General features: G+C 45.1%; 1 long non-coding RNA gene across 1 annotated transcript; it reads left to right on the forward strand.

Moving 5' to 3' along the window:
• The first annotated feature begins 8726 nt into the window (after positions 1-8726).
• Positions 8727-17407, forward strand: LOC107321982. Its single transcript, XR_001558739.2, has 3 exons — positions 8727-8884; positions 15878-15970; positions 16642-17407. It is a non-coding gene; the product is annotated as an uncharacterized LOC107321982 (long non-coding RNA).
• Positions 17408-18135: the final 728 nt, after the last annotated feature.

The following is an 18135-nucleotide window of genomic DNA, read 5'->3' on the forward strand; positions in this document are numbered from 1 at the left end:
CTGCCAGCAGGTGTCACAAACAACGCTGTTATGATTCAAACAGCTGAGGGCTTCGAAACTGGTCACTCTGTGTGGCCAGTCACAGGTGCTACAAAAGTTGTTACTGTCGTAGGCTTGGACCTGCCTGCTCTTAGCGGGTGGGAGACTGTTCCCATCATGGGGCTGTTTGGGAGCAGGACTTTTCCCTTTCCCCTCTTCCCATGGCTGCTGGTGCAGCAGGTCGGCCCGGCCCTTCCTGTTCCCATACAGACGGGTGGGGATCGGGTGGGCTGGGAAGGGGAGCAGAGGAATTCTGGTTTGGCATCCCTGGTGCACCGAGGCAGCCAGGCAGCAAGGAGGGGAGCGCAGTCAGAGCCAAGCACAATGTGAACACGGATTGCTGCTTTTGGAAAGGAGGAAACCCAGGAGCCACAACTGAAGCGCTGCTTTGCTGCTGGGATAACTCAGCCGTACGCTGTGCATTGCCCCACGTTGGTCCAACAGAGCTAGGAGAATATTTCACTGAATTGGGAAATGATCTTTGGGCTGTGTTATAGAACTGAAATACTCATTGTTTAGGTAATTTGAAAAAATACCTTGTTTTTCTTTGGTTGACTGGTCTCTGGAACGTTTAGGATGGCATGCACATAGTGGTAAAGGGGAAAAAATGAGACCAAACAAGGGATTTGAATGAATTTGACACGCTGGGAGTAGTACAGCTGGGGGATGGTAGAGTTTAGTTACTAAGAAAGAAGGAAGCACAGATAACTTAGTTCTCCACCAAGGAGGTGCACAGAGGATTCCCAGCACAAGGCTCTGAGGAACAGGAAGGAGGTTAAGCTAAAGCAGGGGAGTTACCCAGCAATGTGAGAAGTTCACTGCCCAGCCCAGGCGGCCTCATCTGTGTGGCTCGGATGCTGCTGAGTTCTCAGGGTATCCTTCAATGGCACTTTGGGCTGCCACTGAAAATGCAGTTCTTCCATTTCCTCTTCCCACAGCTATTCATTTCTGCACTATCTTACACCAGCACAAGCACTCATGTGGCTGTACTGCTCCAAGAAATGAATTACTTGTACATTTTTTGGTTGGTTTATTTTTTTGGTCGATATTCAGCTGGCTCAGGTCTGTGGTCCTGCTCATTGTACAGCCATATGAACAGCGGTGCTGGACACAAGAGGGTGAGAAAGGCGTCTGGGTGCTGAGGGAGGAGAGAGACCAGCACTGCCCCTCCAGCAGCAGCCAGATTTATGCCAGATGAAAGCGGCCGTGTAACCACAGCCTCTCTGAGCAGCCCCCTTACCTTCACTTGGGGCACGTGAAGAATCAGCTATTACTGCTGCTGAGCGAGAGCAGCACAAACAGGCTTTAATCATCCGATAGTCTCACATTTGCAAAACCTGTGATGTGCTTCGTGCTCTGCCAGAATTTTTGGAAGGATCTGTGGCAATTACAAGGAAACCCACCTAGGGACAATGTCATTCCAGTGTAAGGAGGCCAGCATGTATGCAGCACTTCAGCAGCTCTGCCTGCTATGAAAGCAAATGAACTCAGGAGCAGACAAGAACTGATATGTGAAGTTACAGCGTGAGTCTGACTGCATAAATTAAAAGGACGGGAATGCAATGGATGTTGAATAGGTTCTTTCACATGACAGTGATCTCCTGGAATCAGAAGGCAGACATTGCAGCAAAAAAAAGCTTTACAGTGTTCTGAAATAAATATTAGTATTTTGCTTAGCACAGAGAAGTTAAATGAAGTAGTAAATCAAAACATGTGTGTATATGTGCATGCATATACATTAATGAGAGATACGAAGTGTGGACTTTAGAAAAAAGGTGTTGATGGACAATATTCACCCATCCAGAACACTGACTGTGTATTGCAGGTTTTCTGCCTTACCCAGGATATCTTCTTTCTGGGCTGGAGCTGCCGGATACGTGAAGGCCTGAGCTTCCAGCCTGGAATTTCAGTTTCCTTATGCAATTCTCTTCAAATTACTTTGTGGAGTTCAGAGCACTGCTTCCCTGAACCAGCTGACAGCCTGCAGCACAAGGTCCAAGGGAAGAACAGCTACATTCATTCTGATGCTAGTCTAGGTCAAAGCCTGGGGTTAAGCAGCTCTGGTACATACCAGCAGTGTAACTAGTTCATGGCTGATCAGAACATACATGCAAAAGTAACTGGTTCAAAGCAGTGTTATTTGCAACGTCCAATACAAACAGAACTGATTTTGAAGGCAAAGCCAGTAGAAAAGACACCACCTGTTGACTCAGAATTCAGCCCTGATAGAAGTGTGTCGAGCTGATGGGAAGACACGGGAATGCAGGATTGTGCCAGTGCTGCACAAGGGTAAGTGCTGAGAGTTAATGCTGGTGATTCGGGCCTTCACTGGCTCCCCAGTGCATCTACACCTGATAAATGACTCTACTCACAAACCCGTGTCATTAATTAGTGCTGATAATAGATCTATAATGAAGCAAAGGCTAATTCCAAACCCATAAAGACTTAGGGACAGAATATTGCTCTGGCTGCCACCATCATTCTTTCCAGCAGAAATTCAGGCCTGATACCGTGACCTACTGTGAAATCAGTTACTACAAAAATCCACCATATCTGCACTTTGATCCTTTAGAAGAAATAAAATGGATTCTTGTAAGGAACATTTGTGGCATATTTGCCCCTTGCTGTATTCAGGATGTGTTGAGGCACAAGGACTCTGACAGGTCTTCAAGAAGCAGCACAAAGCTATTTTAGGGCCCCTTAGTAATGACAGCAGTGCAGATGCTGGTAACAGAAATAATTCCATGCCTGGTCTGCAAGAGACTTCAGACTATTTATAAAACTGCCATCTTTAAAGATGTTCTATCAGCCAGTGTGAAAGCAGCAACAGTGCTGAGTGCTTATAGTGAATATTATTCTTTTACCACTGAATCCTGCTTTTACTCTTGTAGGAGTTCATTTGATTTTGAGCAGCTGAGTATCTTCAGCTCAGTTTGTCCCAGTGTAACTGTCTCAGTATCAGTGCTGTTTCAGTGATAGCTCTTCTCAGTTTGTTGCTTCACACTATTGATTACAAAATATTTATTGATGCTTTGAACTGTTATTTTTTTCAATAGTTGTGCAGGTTGAAAGCACTGAAAAATCGAGTAAAATTTGGTTCTCTGAGAGGACGTACTTGTTAAACCTGAATTAAGTGAGCACATTTTCACTGGAGAGGTGTCCTCTATTCCTATAAGCTGAACGCTCACTATGACATACAGAGATCCATATTTCTGCCCTGATTTGACTCCAGCCTTTCCTCCCCCAGCAGTTACTGCTTCCTGGGGCAGCTGCCCTCTCTGTGCTGAGCTGCTCTCCCACCAGCCCGAGCCAAGGCCTTTTTGGGGCTGACTTCCACCCTCTGACTCAGCCCCCCTGCCCATGTCTCCCAGACTTCTGTGACAGTGGAAATTATTCAACCTCTAACTGTCCTATTAAATTTCAGCTGGTCTTGGCTACCAGCCTGCTTCGAGGGTTGCCTTGTCAGGATGCTTATTTACCTTCACCAAAAACACCAGAAGTAGTTTAAACTGAAAACATACCAGTTAGGAGTTTCATGCAAAACATTCAAACAGTCTAAATGAAAAGAATGATTTAGAAGAAAAATACAGAGCTCTGCTGCAATTCAGCGCGCCTCTGCCATCAATAAAAGATACAGCAAGTCACTTCATTCAAAACAAAACTCGCAGTCTTTCAAAATACCCTCCCTGATCAGACCACCAAAGCACTCAGCTTCTCTTTTCTGCTCACCAAATATTTTTATGATTTTCCACAAGAAACAGCCAGGCAAAACGGTAATAAGCACTGAGAGCATGGGAGTACATCATGTCTCCAGACACCGTGAAAATAAAATAAATCACTAGAGAAACAAAATTTTATATGGCTTGTTTTTTAAATCGTGTTTTTTTCTATAAGGTAATGATGAACAGAAGCATGAACCAAACCAAGGAGCAAACAGCTTTTCCTGCTTAGATCTCGGAGCAGCATTATTATAAGAAGAAAGCAATATTCAGAAGCAGCCAAGAGGTTTAGGAGCACCAGCGACGGTTGTTAGAAACCCTTTCCCTTTAAGATCAGAATATCAGCATTGGAGGCTGCATCTACTAATAAATAACACGCACCATTTTATCAATGAGGGCAATTAATCACGGCGGTATCTTATCTAGGGATGAACAAGGTTCCCGTGACAGTCTTTAAATCAAGACTTGGTGCATGTCTGCGTGTCATGCTGCGATGCAAAGCAGAGACACGAGACGCATTGTCAGCCCACCTTGCTCACACTGACGTGAGTCCAGCAGGAAACAGACACTGCACAAATTATTAGGCCAAATTATCCAGCCTGTTACTAGGGTAATTTAGAGCGGACTGCTCAGTCCTCAGCAGCACATTTAAAGGTAGCCTGAGCATCTTTACTCCTCCTTCAGGTCTGAGGTGCAGATGTAGCCCTTCCTATAGGAAGCAATGAAGCTGAGAGCCTCGGGTGATGCGGGGAGCCTGTACCACAGCCTGCCCCGGGGTCAGATGCACATGGGAGGCAGAACCAACACTTCATGCCTTACCGACCTCCATCCCAAGCAGAGTGTCAGCCACTGACAGAGAGGATCCTGTGTGCCTTCCCCATAAGGCAGTATAGAATCCTACTGCAGTATCTATTTTCATTAATAAGCTCTGGATATTCCTCCCATCCTCCCCTGCATTCTCTTTCAGTGCTTGTCCTTGGCTACCCTTACAGGCCTGCATGACACAGCTTCTGCCTCTGTGCAGAGGTCTGAGCTCAGGAGCCACACCGAGCTGGCGAAGCAGGAGCTTCAGGAGTGGGAACATTTCAATCCCACTTTATGATTTGCCACCAGAAGTCCAGGCACACACTGAAATGCTGCCCGTGCATTACCGCAGTGTCTTCTATAAGAAAACATGGACTTCTGCCACTAGACAGACACAGAACCTAGTAAGCTATTCCCCACATTCTTCTATCCCCCTGGGCACCCTGTGTAAGGGAAGCCATTGATGCTTGCCATCAGATAGACACACGGGCCAGTAATAAAGTACCCATGATTCACTGCATTTTTATTCCTTAGGGTGTTTCTGAAGAGGGAGCTACTGATTTCTTACTTATGTTTAAATGATTTGTGAAGGGGAAAAAAAATCTATTTTATAGCCCACGCCATCAGCCATGGGGGAAGCTGTTTTCTGTGAGTTCTGTATTTCACTTGATAGATAGCTTTCCTCTAATTATTTATCTTTACTTTGGTTGTTTTTAGGAAGCTCAAGTTTTCCCTAATCTTGTCATTTCGATCGGTTAAAAGTTGCTGTCTATTGGGCTAAACATCAAAGCCCTCCCAGTCTCTGCACTTACTCATTTCAGTGGGAGATTTCCCACCGCAGAGGACAGGATCTTCAGTGCCTCATCATTTATAACACAGCACCCCCCTCCCATCCATGCAGTTACCCTAAGGATCATGTAGAAAGCAAAAGAGAAACAGACATGCCATGCAGTTTTCCCAAAGCCACACAGAGAACCCAGCAGAGCCAGGCAGAACCCAGACTGTCCAACCTCCAGCCCCCGTGCCCTGCTCTGTGGATGCACTGACCCTGTGCTTCCCAGCTCCTGATGGGGCAACCCAGTGCTGGGCACAGGGAGCTGCTGGGCTCAGAGCAGCCCCCACCCGCGTGGTGCTGGGGCAGGGTACAGCCAGCATCATCACCCTCTGCACCCAGGAGCACACGGCATGTGCTGCCCATAGCCAAGGGTCTGGGCACCACGGAGACAGATGCAGCTCAGCAGCCTAAACAAAGGCAGTGGTCTCCACATTCTGCCAGCAAGGGGAATCCTATTCCCAAGACAGACTGGAGCCACATCATTGCATAATGTTTTAGAAAGCACATCACCTCCTGGAACTCCCACGGCACGGCCCTCACCACAGGGCATATTTGGGTGAGTGGTGTGAATATGGCCCTTCTTCACCATTTCCTTTCCATATTAGTCACATTTAGTTCTGCTCTGCTTTCCGCCTCTGGAAGCCCAGCGTAAGCTTTGCATCTGGTCAGGGGAGAAAGCAAGCAAAGCATTTTCTGTAGGCAAGAATCCACAGCTCAAAACCACCTAATAATACGTCTCAGTTCTTCCTGACTTGGTACTGTCTGCATGGGAGAGGCCAAGGTTTGGAACAGAAAGAAGGAATTGGCTGGGACAAAAGTGCATTGGCAGAGCTCAGTGGAGGCACTCACGCAAATCCTGCCCACACTACATCTGGATCCATCCAGGGCTTTCATGATCACTGGATTTGCCAATCTTTTTTTTTTCTTTTCTTTTTTTTTTTCTTTTTCAAAAGCAAACAATCAATAAAAGCAGAGAAAAAAATGAAGGAACTGCTTGGGCCCAGGTTCGTTGCTACTCAGGAGCTTCCCGCATTGTGCTAAGGGAAGGCAAAGCAGGAAGCACGCTCTTTTAGGTCCTAGTTCGCACCCAGCTCTGGGCCCCATCGGCATCTGTTCATCTGGGGAGGTTCAGAGGCTTAGATGTGGCTGGTGAGCTCTTAAAGCTGCTTGAGATGAACAAGCTCAGGGGGAGCTGGCTGGGAAGCAGCCTGTTTCTGTGCATTTTGCTGCTGAGTCCTTCAGAACCCAGGCTGGAAGATAAAGCTGTGGTGTACGTAGGGAAGCACTCTGAACACCAGCAGTGGTGAGGCAGCTTGCAGCCTGGCAAGGGGAATGCCTCCACCAGGACCTGCACGCCTAGAACTAGCTAACTTCACATCCCTTTGCAGTGAAGACTTTATTTGGCTGAATTAACCCCGAGACCAACTTCTGAACCACCTGAGTCATCGTAGCCTTTCTTATTACCTGAAGGCAGGGTTTTGTGTTTCTTCCTTTACCTTGACAACCCAGATCTACATCAGTTACCTGCTTCCCAACTGAGATAGACAAGAACTTTTTCGGTGAAGGTGAAGGCAGCACCTGGTGGAACAAGAAATTCAACAACACCGCTTATGTCCAATGTATTCTATAAAGAAACATTCCCCATCCTTGGGCACTGCTGCCAACTGTTTGTCATCATTTAACGTCAGTGGAAAGAGCCTCCTTTTCACAAGGCATCAACAGTTTATCTACATGGGAACGAGACATCGCAGTAAGAAACCTGAGGATTATCTCTTCTGTGCAAATTATTAATTCAGGGTTAAGATCCAGAACCATCCCTGAGACACAGAGACTGCCTGAAGCAGAGGTAGAGATTCTGGAAGGAGCAACTAAACACCTCATTAACCGAGCTTCATACCATTTAGTCTGAGTGACTGAATATTTCCAACACAATTGAAACTGTGGTTCTCTGAATTAATCTTATTTTTAATAAAAGGAGGCGTTGAGTTGCCTTCTTTGGTGCTCATTGTGGAATGTGTCTAACTTCCCTCCCAGACAGACACGGCTGAGTTTGGGTGATATTTGTGAGGCACTTGGAGAAGAAACGTGCTATATGAAATTAGAGATTAAGCCAAACCTCAGTGTTGCATTAATATGCCTGTGTGAATGCAGAGGATGAAAAGCCACCTTCCATTTGATGGCAAAGTGTCAAATTCCATCTTCATGTAAACTGGTGCAGTCACTCAGTTATAACAGAGTTCTACTGACAAAGAATCTGACCTTGCTCCGTTGGCCTGTATTAAAGCAATGAAACCTCCAAGTCTGAGTGTGTCAAAACTCTGTACTAAAATTGACAGCTTTGTTTTCTGGGGCCTTTTATAAAATGGGTCTCTTTATAGCAATCACACATCGACACACGGATGGCCCTGCAACAAATGGCAGTAGGGAAAAGTCACCAGTCTGAAGCTGTTTTATAAATTACAGAATTTTAAGAGTAAGATTTCTTCAGGTGAACGTTTTACACACCCACCAAACTGCCAAGGGAGCACCTACCATTATCTAAGGAAAGAATAAGTTCCCCTTCCGTGCTAAGGAATTAATTCCATGTTCTCTCAGACTCCAGCTGTATCCCTCCCACGGTTCCATAAATGGTACATTGTGGAAACTCACTCTGTAGCGCATGAAACTGGGATGCTGCAGTCCAGCAGCATCGATTCTCTTTTGATTAAGAACTGCAGTAGCACTAATATCTCATGCCAGGTCCCCACTGCTATGGAGGACACGGCTAACACAGCCTTCTGCAAACAGAGCTGTGGGACCATTTTCAAAGTGGTTTCAGTGTCTCACTGGGAGATTTTTGCTGGCTAAATTAGCAAAGTTCAGAGCATACATTAGGTCTGTGACTCCAGTTAATGAGCCCTTTGTTTTATTAGATGAATGGGTAAGGAGGCTCCTTTTGGAATACGCATTTTCCCAGCAGAGTAAAATATCCACCGCTGAAAACAGCCATAGGCGATCCATTATTTTTTGTACTACCCATCTAAGTTGCCCCTCACAAATAACGAACACTCAAAACTAAGCGCTGCTTAGAAGAATAAACGACTAACCAGATTTTATCAGTACACAAGCTAAATTCAATGATTTATGAAGAAATCTTGGTCCCGTCTAATGGAATTTTCCCAAAATAAATTCATGTAAACAACTTGCCACAAAGAGGCAGTCAGTGCTGGCTGGTATGTGTAAACAGCTTTAACAGTTGAGAATATAATCTCCTTGACTGCTGGGCAGTCTGGGGAGATTCATGCAGAGTCTCCGTTCAGAAAACCACCCTTGGCTCGGATCCCCCTGACATCATAATGCCGCCCATTGCCGTTGTCTTGAGCAAATGTTACTATCATCACAGATGGGCAGAATGATTCTGCCTCTCAAAGCCAGGACATTCATTTGTACAGTCCTCATCAGCCTCTCTCTCATCGCTGCTATTCATGGGCCGGACCAGCGGGAGGAGGTGAGAGAAATGAGAAAAATTCCAGCTCCTGTATAAATGTATGGCAGTGTACTCAGCTTCCAGCGGTGGACTATCAGTGCGTCCCAGCCCTACTAACGTGCTGCAGTCACTATCAGTGTGCTTCCACAGGAGCCTCTATTTGCACGGTCTGTAACTGCAAGGTGATGTCAGAGCTGATGAATTGGCTCGCTGATGTTAATTACTCCTGTTAGGAGATAACACTGAGAGCAATGCCTCAAACTAATCTTTACGAGCGGCTTAAGCTGATTTGAACTGGGTCCCAAACAACCCAAAGTTCAGTTCTTTCACATTGAACAGAACCGTTTTCAAAGTTTTCATCATTATCAAACACATTCTCCTTCTCAGCCTTACTTCATCCTTAACAGCAGCACATTGCAGCCAGCAGTTCTGTTAGGGTGAACATGCAGGCTGCCTGAGTACCACAACTGCAAAAGATAGTTGGCTTTTCCTACTATTTGTAAATAGAGCATCGTTAGCAGTTCCGTGGGATGATAGCTGCAGTACAGCATGTTCTACTGCTCTGCGGAAGAAGAAATCCTGCACAACACATACGGATTTCACTGACATTAATAAGTACATTTTTTAGGCTTGTACAACTTTCGAGGCTTTTCACAGCTAGTATTTCTGCATTAGCCTCATTTCCCAGCACGTCTGCTAGGCAGATGAAGACTGATGTTTTTAAAGAGGGACTGGTGATGTTGTGTGCCTGTTCTGGGCTCCCTGACTTGAGCCAGCCCTAAGAACAGCCTGATAGTTTGAGGACTTCCAAAACTCAGCTCCTTCGAGGTGTCTCAGCATAACACCTCATCAGTCTCTCCCCAGCTCCAGCCAGTGGCAGAAGCCCTCCCCAAACACGCCTTGCTGCTGCAGTCACAGCTGGAGCAGCGCGAGGTGCCAGCTCCCAGACATGGGGGTTTCATCTGCGCTGTGAGCAGCAATGCTGGGCAGCTGTGGGCTGCGACCTCCACCAGGAGGTGACTGAAGTCTATTTCCACACAGTGGGTTTTCAGAGCTGGGCAGCGCTATGCTTAGCACGCTGGATAGGAAGACAGGACATAGTGATGCTCACAATTCTCAGCTGAATTGTAAACTCAAAGCTTGGTATGTTATAGCAATATGAAAAGTTTATAAACAATACTTCTAGAATTCTTGAGTTGCATCCTTTTTATCTATGTTTCATACAGAAACCTTTTTGGAGAAATCACCCTTTTAATACTTTCAGTGTCCACTCCTGCAGCCCCTCCCTCTGCCAATAGTCCCAGTGACTGCTGAGCAAATGATGAACTGAGCCCTTACAGTTTTGGTTTTGGTAAAAGCTGATGCTGCTTGGTGTGTTAACCCGACTATGTCTGACAGTACTCGAGGCTCTACACATGGCATCAAAGTCCAATAACACATCCTCTACCAACACTGCGCTGCTTTCAGCTGGCTGGTGGTGGTTTACACCAGGTAGTCCCTCGATTCAGCCCAGCACCCACTGCAGGTCTGTGCTGATGCTCCTGGGGCACAGGCTGGGCACAGGGATGCTCACACGTGTGGCAATGAAGGCAGATGCAGCCCGCGGGTGGTGATGGCGGCCACAGAGTGTCGCTGTGACCCCAAACTTTGGAGCTGGTGATTTCCTCCCATAGCATCGGGCACGTGAGAGCAAAAACTGCCCCTTAAATAGAAGAATACATGCATTTATCTGGTATCATCTCTTTGGCTTTCCTTTAAAATGCCCAACTTTTTCTCCCCTGGCCTCCCCTCCTCTTTTCTCTTGGGAACCAGGATTCCTAAGCTCAGCTTGGAACCAAAGTTCAGATTTTTTGGCAGCGCAAAGGGACTCAAATGAGAGCTAAATTAAACCTTTTCAAAACTTCCCTAGCCGGCCGGGTAGCAGACAAGAGGCGCATTCCAGGGCTGTGTGGGAGATCCGAGCACCGATGCAGACAGCAGAGGCAGAGGTGATGCTTTCGGCTGCCACGGAGGTGCCGGTCCGTCTGCGCTGGCCCAGTCACAGCCCACACCGGGTCAGTGCTACTGCCACCACAAAAGCAAATCCCTCCAGACACCCTCCTGGCCAGGCATGACGCTTTGCTGATCCCATCAAGGCCCAGCACACTGCGATTGGGGTGTTCAGTACCACAGAGGTTTTTCTAAGCTTTAAGCCAAGACTTTTCCCCAAGATGAGACAAATTGACCAATTTCATCCTTCCCAAATCATTCTGTACAAACTTGTTCTCTGAAGTGATATTTTCAGCAGTGGAATGCAAACGTTCGGTACAAGATCTGGTTTCATTGTACAGTCACCAGAACCACATTATGGTTGGGCCATTTCTGGGTGAACTGAAGGAGACTGTCTTTTCTATTTTCATTTTCTAAATGCTTTTCAATGGATGCTGAGGAAGAATCACCATTCCTGGTCCCTAAGCACAGGCCAGACGAGCGTCCAAAGTCTTTGTGCAGCCCGGTTTCAGAGCAGGCAGAGGTACTGAACTAGGACTCACTGGGTCTATGATTCTATGGCAACATCACAATCTCTGCAAAACTGTATGGTTTGTTCCCAGAACCATAAATCTAGCCTGGCATCATTGGAAACTCCGTGCTGGGGAGCTTGGTTTAATTTCAGATTTACTGCTGTAACCAAAACTGAACAGAATCAGCCCAAGCCTGAGCCTCCTACCTGAACCTGCGACTCGTGGAGTGAAAGCTGCATTTTCTGGTACTTAGACATTCCTACTGGATCAGAAACATCACAATCATTTCTGCCTCGGCTTCCAGTAAAACTGGAGCTGGAGCTTTTGCTCGAGACAAACTCCTGAGTCCGTTGGCAGATGATGAAGGAATCGTGTATACCAATTTTTGTTGAATTATCTCATGTCCTCATGTAAATGAAAGATTGCAGTGTCGGGCAGTGACTGAGCTATCCCTTCTGTCAACATGAATTTCTACTGTATGATTCAGTATTTTCCTGACGGTTCCTAACAAAGTCAAGAAGGGCCAAAAGATATGCCAAAATAATGGCTGACCCCCGGCCCCATGGAAATGTCATCCCTCATTTGTAAGGATTAAGATTCCATCCACTACTGGGCCATTAAGTGAGTAAAAATGGATTTACTTATTTGTCTCAATTAATCTAACAAGACTTATTACTGAAGTAACAGTCAGCTCCGCTTGTCATCACTGACACCTTTACTCTTGGGGTATGCAAAAACTAAACAGGCTCTGCACCTTGATCAGTAGGTCCCAAAGTAATGAGAGCCAAGAAGCCTGATGGTCAAAACTGGCACCTCACTGCTTTGTCTTCAGGCCACCTAAAGTTTTTAATCACAATTTAAAATCCAGATGTTTGAATCTTACTGCATTTCAAGTAGGCAGTCGAACTGTCTGCTGTAATATATCTAAAAAGTTCATACCTTCCACTGGAGAAAGCACTGGCCAACCTCTTAAGATAAGAATCGAATTATATGTTTAAAATGACATTTAGAGGCCTCAGTACTTTTCATATTTGCTCTCAGATCTTGAGCTGGCATCTGTTTCTCCTTTTAGTGAAGAAACTGAAAGACTATTTACATATTCTTAGGAGTATATCTCCAATTAAATCTTATTCAGAACTGCACTTCAACATCTCATATTCAGTTTCTTGGCAGACAACTATCTTTTTCTTTAAGAGATTTATTTATTCAGTTGGATGGTTTTTTCTGCCCTTTGCCTGGGCACTTGGAGTCTTCAGCTTCACCTTCCGGTAATTAGGAAAATGATCCTGCTGAGAAGTTTTAGAGCTCTGATTCAAAACGTATCCACCTTTTTAGTGACGTGCCTTCATTTAGCCATCACCTGACACAGTCTGCATCACAGTAAATTCCATCAGGGATTTTGCAATTTACATTATTGTCAAAGACCAACATCCAAAACGAGAGACCACGTCACTGAATGAAGAACTAGACTTCTGCATTTACCATTCAATGAGAAGAGGAGGTGTGTGCAGAAGACAAGAGCAACACAGGAAATACAGACCTGCTGACTACTTCCAGTTGTGAGACAGTCCTTCTATAAACAGTGCCTTCTTTCCAAGGGATGTGTAGGCACCTCTTTTACCTGCAGGCTGTAGGTAGGTGTGTCAGCATAGACAAAGTGATTACATCAGACATCAGCTCAGCATCATAGAACTGTTTGGTTAGAGCAGGAAGCAGATGGCAGAGTACCTCAGACTCCTCACAAGAGACTCTGCCAGCACCTCGTGAGGAGTAGAGCAGGGCAGGTTATAGTAAACTTGTTATAGTACACTTGCTATAGTAAAGGTTAAGTCCAAACCTAGTGTAAGTGAAACCCTGCTGGTACCCAGCCTACTGACCCACACTCCTGCAGTGGGATGCAGAGGATGCATTGGCCACCAGTGCAGATGCAGCCGGGGATGGGGTGTGGTTCTCACACTGTGATAAATTCACTGCCAAGACTCAACACAACTGCGGCCGGGTGTCAACCTGGGTGTATATTATTCTACTGAAATTAAAGCTTTTGAAATAAGAGCTTATTGTTTTTAATAACTTCAGTTATATAATTCCTCTCTCATGTTAGTGCTTCAATAAACATTTCTCATGTTAAATTTTACCCCAGACCTTTCCTTGCCAGTTTTGGGCTCAGGACTGATATATTGGAATAATCCTCTTCGTTTTAAGTCCCACAGACACTGTGCTGTTCACATGATGTCATTCTGTGTATATTCCTTCATTTACTACTGGTGAGTCATTATCATCGTAGCTAATAGAAAGAGGATTATCTCTTTATTAAGCCAAAGGCACAGTGTGCTGTTGGTAGTGCTGTGCCTCCTTGGCTTTTAACCCTTTCGGTCACAAGTCAAGGCTTTTCAGCACGGGCTGCAGCCAGTGGCAGGACTCAGCTGCTGCTACAGCCCCAAGTGGTCAGGGCCAGGAAGGTGCACTTTGAGGCAGCCACAGACCTCACGTGGCCTTGGGTACATTGCTTGGAACCAAAGCAGCAAAGACATCTCAGTCTTTGTGAGTTTGGATCTCAGTCTCTGACATCTTTTTTTCTCTTTTAATTCATAAAGTTAATCTTTATCTCAAGAGCAGTGCTGTGATTACTTGCAGAGGCAGCAGTGCTCATAGTAAGGCTCTGTATAACATAGATGAGGTGATCAGCGCTGGGACAGACAGACGGTGAGGCGGTGGAAGACGATGTACAAGTGCAACCATATGGCTGAGGAAGGCCAATATTGTCACAATAATCTTCCCTAGGGAGCAGCTCCCATGCAACACAAGCTGTTCTTCACACAGCTCATCAACTGGAAAAAGGAAAAAATGTCTGCATTTGACACAGAACTGGTCAGAAACCCGAGTTTCTTCCTTATAGGAATCTTCAATACTTAAAATGTTTTAATTCTAAATGGAAAATATGATTTTTTTCCTGGGAATCAAGATTCTTGATGAAATTTCCCCTCTATCAAGCTGAGATGCTCCATTCTCTTTCTCATGGCAAATTCTGCCAAAGCGATGCCCTCCCTGGAGAAGCGTTTTGGCGTTAGCAAAACTGCATTTATCAGCAGAAAGCTGCTCTGCCAGAAAACATTTCAAAGAGCTCTCTAATTTAAACAGTGATTGCCGCTGTGATAGAAACAAAAGCTGTCCATTTGCACCATTGCAAGAATGATTCTAGAAAGCAGCTCCTAGAGCTGTGATATCTCTTTACAGCAATCTGAATGTCTCCGTGAGTGGCTGGTCAGAAAGCATTACAACAGCCTGCCATCAATCGTGGCTTTCTCTGATTTAAAGCAAAGGATGCCAAGTCAGCCAGCACCTAAGAGGAAACAGCAGCGGCGGGTAGGCTGCACGAGATGGAATGAAATCTTACTGGTGCATTTCCTCCTCTTATCTACCCTGTCACCCATTATCAGGCGGCGGATTATAATAATGAACACAAGGTTGAAACACAATTATCCACAGACGTATCTGAGGACTCCCAAATCTGCTAACGTTACTAACAAGCAGAGTTACCCACTGCAGGACACTTCAGAACTCCAGACAGAGGCTTAACTGCTAATGAAACCACAATCTCAGCTCCAGGGATACATTTCAAGCTTCTTGTGGCTTAAACCTGGAAGACAATACATCACGGAAACTTTTAGGAATTACCTAAAGAACAAATAATGTTGGTAAGCTGCCATGATGAAATCTTGATTTCATGTCTGAGGGGTCTAAGAAATCAGTGCATTCCCAGTGGAATTACTCCTAGTGTTTTTGCGAAGGCATGTCAAAATCCACCATTGAAATACTGTGGCAGTAGCATCTGAACCAGAGTACTCATTCGTTCTGCAGGATGGAGCAAGATTCCAGATTCACAGTTCTAGCAGTAAATACTGCTTTTAGTGACCAGAATCAATCCAGTACTGAGCAAGTAAATAACTTTAAAGATGCTGCCTTTTCTGTTAAAGAGGTATATGCCAAATCAAAAGTGCATATGCTAAGTAGGAAAGAGTGGGGGAAACAAGGCATTCTTATTCCAGAAGAATTATCCAGACAGATCTGAAATGGGATCACTACAGTGGCACAGACAAGCTTTGAGTCAGGCAGACAAGCTTTATGAGACACCTTGGGCCCAGGCCACAAAATACCTTGAGGATTAGGGTCCAGACCTTGAACTTGACTTGATACTCTTGGAAAGCTGGGGCAGAGACCAAAGGACAATTTGGTATTCTCATTGCAGCCGTTGCTGAGGAAGTGCATTACAGACAATGTGATCGGCAACCGAGTCTCTGTCCTTCAGCACTTTGTACAGCAGGCACATGCAGCGGGGATAAACACATACTACACATATAACTGCATGTTACCAAAGCCTTTTGTCAGTCATTTCCCTTTAGTTTGGAAATACCTAAAGACTAAACAAGACTCTTTATGCCTTACAGGAACATTTGTAATAGATAGAAATGTACTGCTAATAAACTAACTCAACAGATGCTTTGTTTTCTTTAAGAGATCAACTGTGCTGTGCTGAAGAAACACCACACTTCACCATGACTGCAGAAATCAGCCTCCAGGAGCTACATCTCCACCCCTTATTTCATACGTAAGCGTAGAGATTTGTGTGAACGCTATAAAACATGTAAGCTGATGTTGTGCCGTAGTTCCACATAGGCTTACCCAGACCTGAGGCACTCCCCACTAGAGGGGGAAGAAGAGCAACTGCTTTGGCTGAACTCATGAAACATAACAAAATCAAAACCACAGTCAGGAGAGTAACATACAATTCTAAATGGAACTTGAAAACTTGAGAAGTCATTTAAGGGAACCACATTAAATGCTAAAATGTTTAATGGGACCCATGTGTCTCAGGCAGAGAAAGAGAGTGAGAGAAACGTAACAGAGGAAATCAAGGAGACAATATGTCTGTGCAACTTGTTCTAATTAGGGGCACAGTGCTGGTGAGGATCATTCATTATAATTTAGTTAAATCTTTAGCATGGCAAAGGCACCTCTGTATGGTGGTATAAAACAAAAGACCTCCAGTCGTAAACCAAGTTAAGGCCCATAGAACAGAGGTTAATTTCAGTCATTTGTGAATGCTGAAGGCAGTACATCACATGAATGCCAGCACTTCTTTATGACGGCGGAGTTGTGCTCCAGCTCGCAGATGTCTGCAAATTTGGCATGTGGGGGGTGGTACCGGGAGGGCAGTGCCGCATTGTCTCCAACATGTCTGTCGCTTCGCTGAGCTGATCTGTCTGTTTCTTTTAGCAGGGGTGGGAAAGAAGTTCAAAGAAAGAATCGAAACAATCCATCCATCCAAGCTTTGGAATATCTGAACTGCACCCAAATATCACCAAGCACTTCCCAATCTCTGCTTTGAAACAAGAGAACAGACGATGATTTGCAGCAGTTTGGGATGATTTACTCACACACAGCTTGTGTAACACTTACTGCAGCGTTACTTGAAAACTTATAAAGCATCCATCCGAGGGCTGAGCGGGGTCAGGTTCAGGTTTGTGACAGCAGCGTGCGTGGCTGCGAGGCAGAGCTGCAGCAACAGCTTCAGTTGCATTTCCTCAGTGCAAGTTAAGGGCACAGCAGACCCAACTCCTGTTGCATTTGCTATTGTATATTTTAGGAGTAATTCTCTTTAAATATGAGTCAGATTCTTTGCTGGTGTAAAGCAGCTGAGCCGCCTGCATTCCAATGCAGATAAACTAATTCACACCAGCTGAACGCCGGCCCAGCGGAATTACGTTGCTGTAAATCCAGTGTGAGATCAGAACGGAGTTAGCCTGGGTTAGCACTGGTGGAACTGAGAACAGAATTTAACCCACAACATTTTGACACCGTTCCAAATATTCGTAAAACCCATATTAATTTTGAGTGTAAATGTGCCAAATTCACCCTGGTGTCATACAGAGTCCAAAAAAATTACACCCTGGGGATAAATTTGGCTCTGCATATTTAATCTAAGTACACGGCATCATCCCAGCAAGGAAAGCAAATGAGCAATAAACATAAGTTTGCTGTTGGATGTTGTCTCCTTACTCCTCAGCTTTCTAGTACATTTTGTTTTTGGAGCTTATTTAAACGAGCAGTTTATGGTTTGATCAAGTCCTAAACAGGAAACCTAAAGGGTTTATAAAACATTGAGTGTTCTCATTACAACTGACCTAAAAATCTCCAAAGTGGCAATCTTCATTTCTATTATACCTGCTGTTGCTGTGACGGGAATGTTTCCTAGTGGTTAACGCAGACGTCAGGGAGTCAGGTCTAACTCTCAGCTTTGCCACTGGCTTGTTGTGTGGGCTTGGGGGAATCATTTAAGTTCTCTGTGCTTGAGTTTACTTATATGGTGTGGGACAATTAATGATCGCCAAAGGCCTTTGGGTTCCTCAGATGAAAACAGAAGAGTTAGTGTTCAGAAGTATGACAGGAATGCCCTCCCCTTTTCTATGTGACATTAGGGTAACACTCTAATCAAATTACACCATAAAATAGCCATAATAAACATTACAGTACCATAAAAACAACAATATTACTACTAAGACATAAAGATAATAATACCGAGTTATTTATAAAGCTGCTCATTACGATGTTGCCAAGCACCTTAAACAAATCAGAGTGCATCTGGGACCTGAACTGCTTTTGATGCAAGTGGAACTTCACTGAATTCCTGGGAATCCACGCTCAGGCGATGCCAAGCACTGTGACACCACTCCAGTCTCAGGGAACTCTTTCACAAGAATCCTGGCCACTTAC

This window comes from Coturnix japonica, chromosome 18, assembly GCF_001577835.2.
Source record: "Coturnix japonica isolate 7356 chromosome 18, Coturnix japonica 2.1, whole genome shotgun sequence".
In the NCBI taxonomy this organism is placed as follows: Eukaryota; Metazoa; Chordata; class Aves; order Galliformes; family Phasianidae; genus Coturnix; species Coturnix japonica.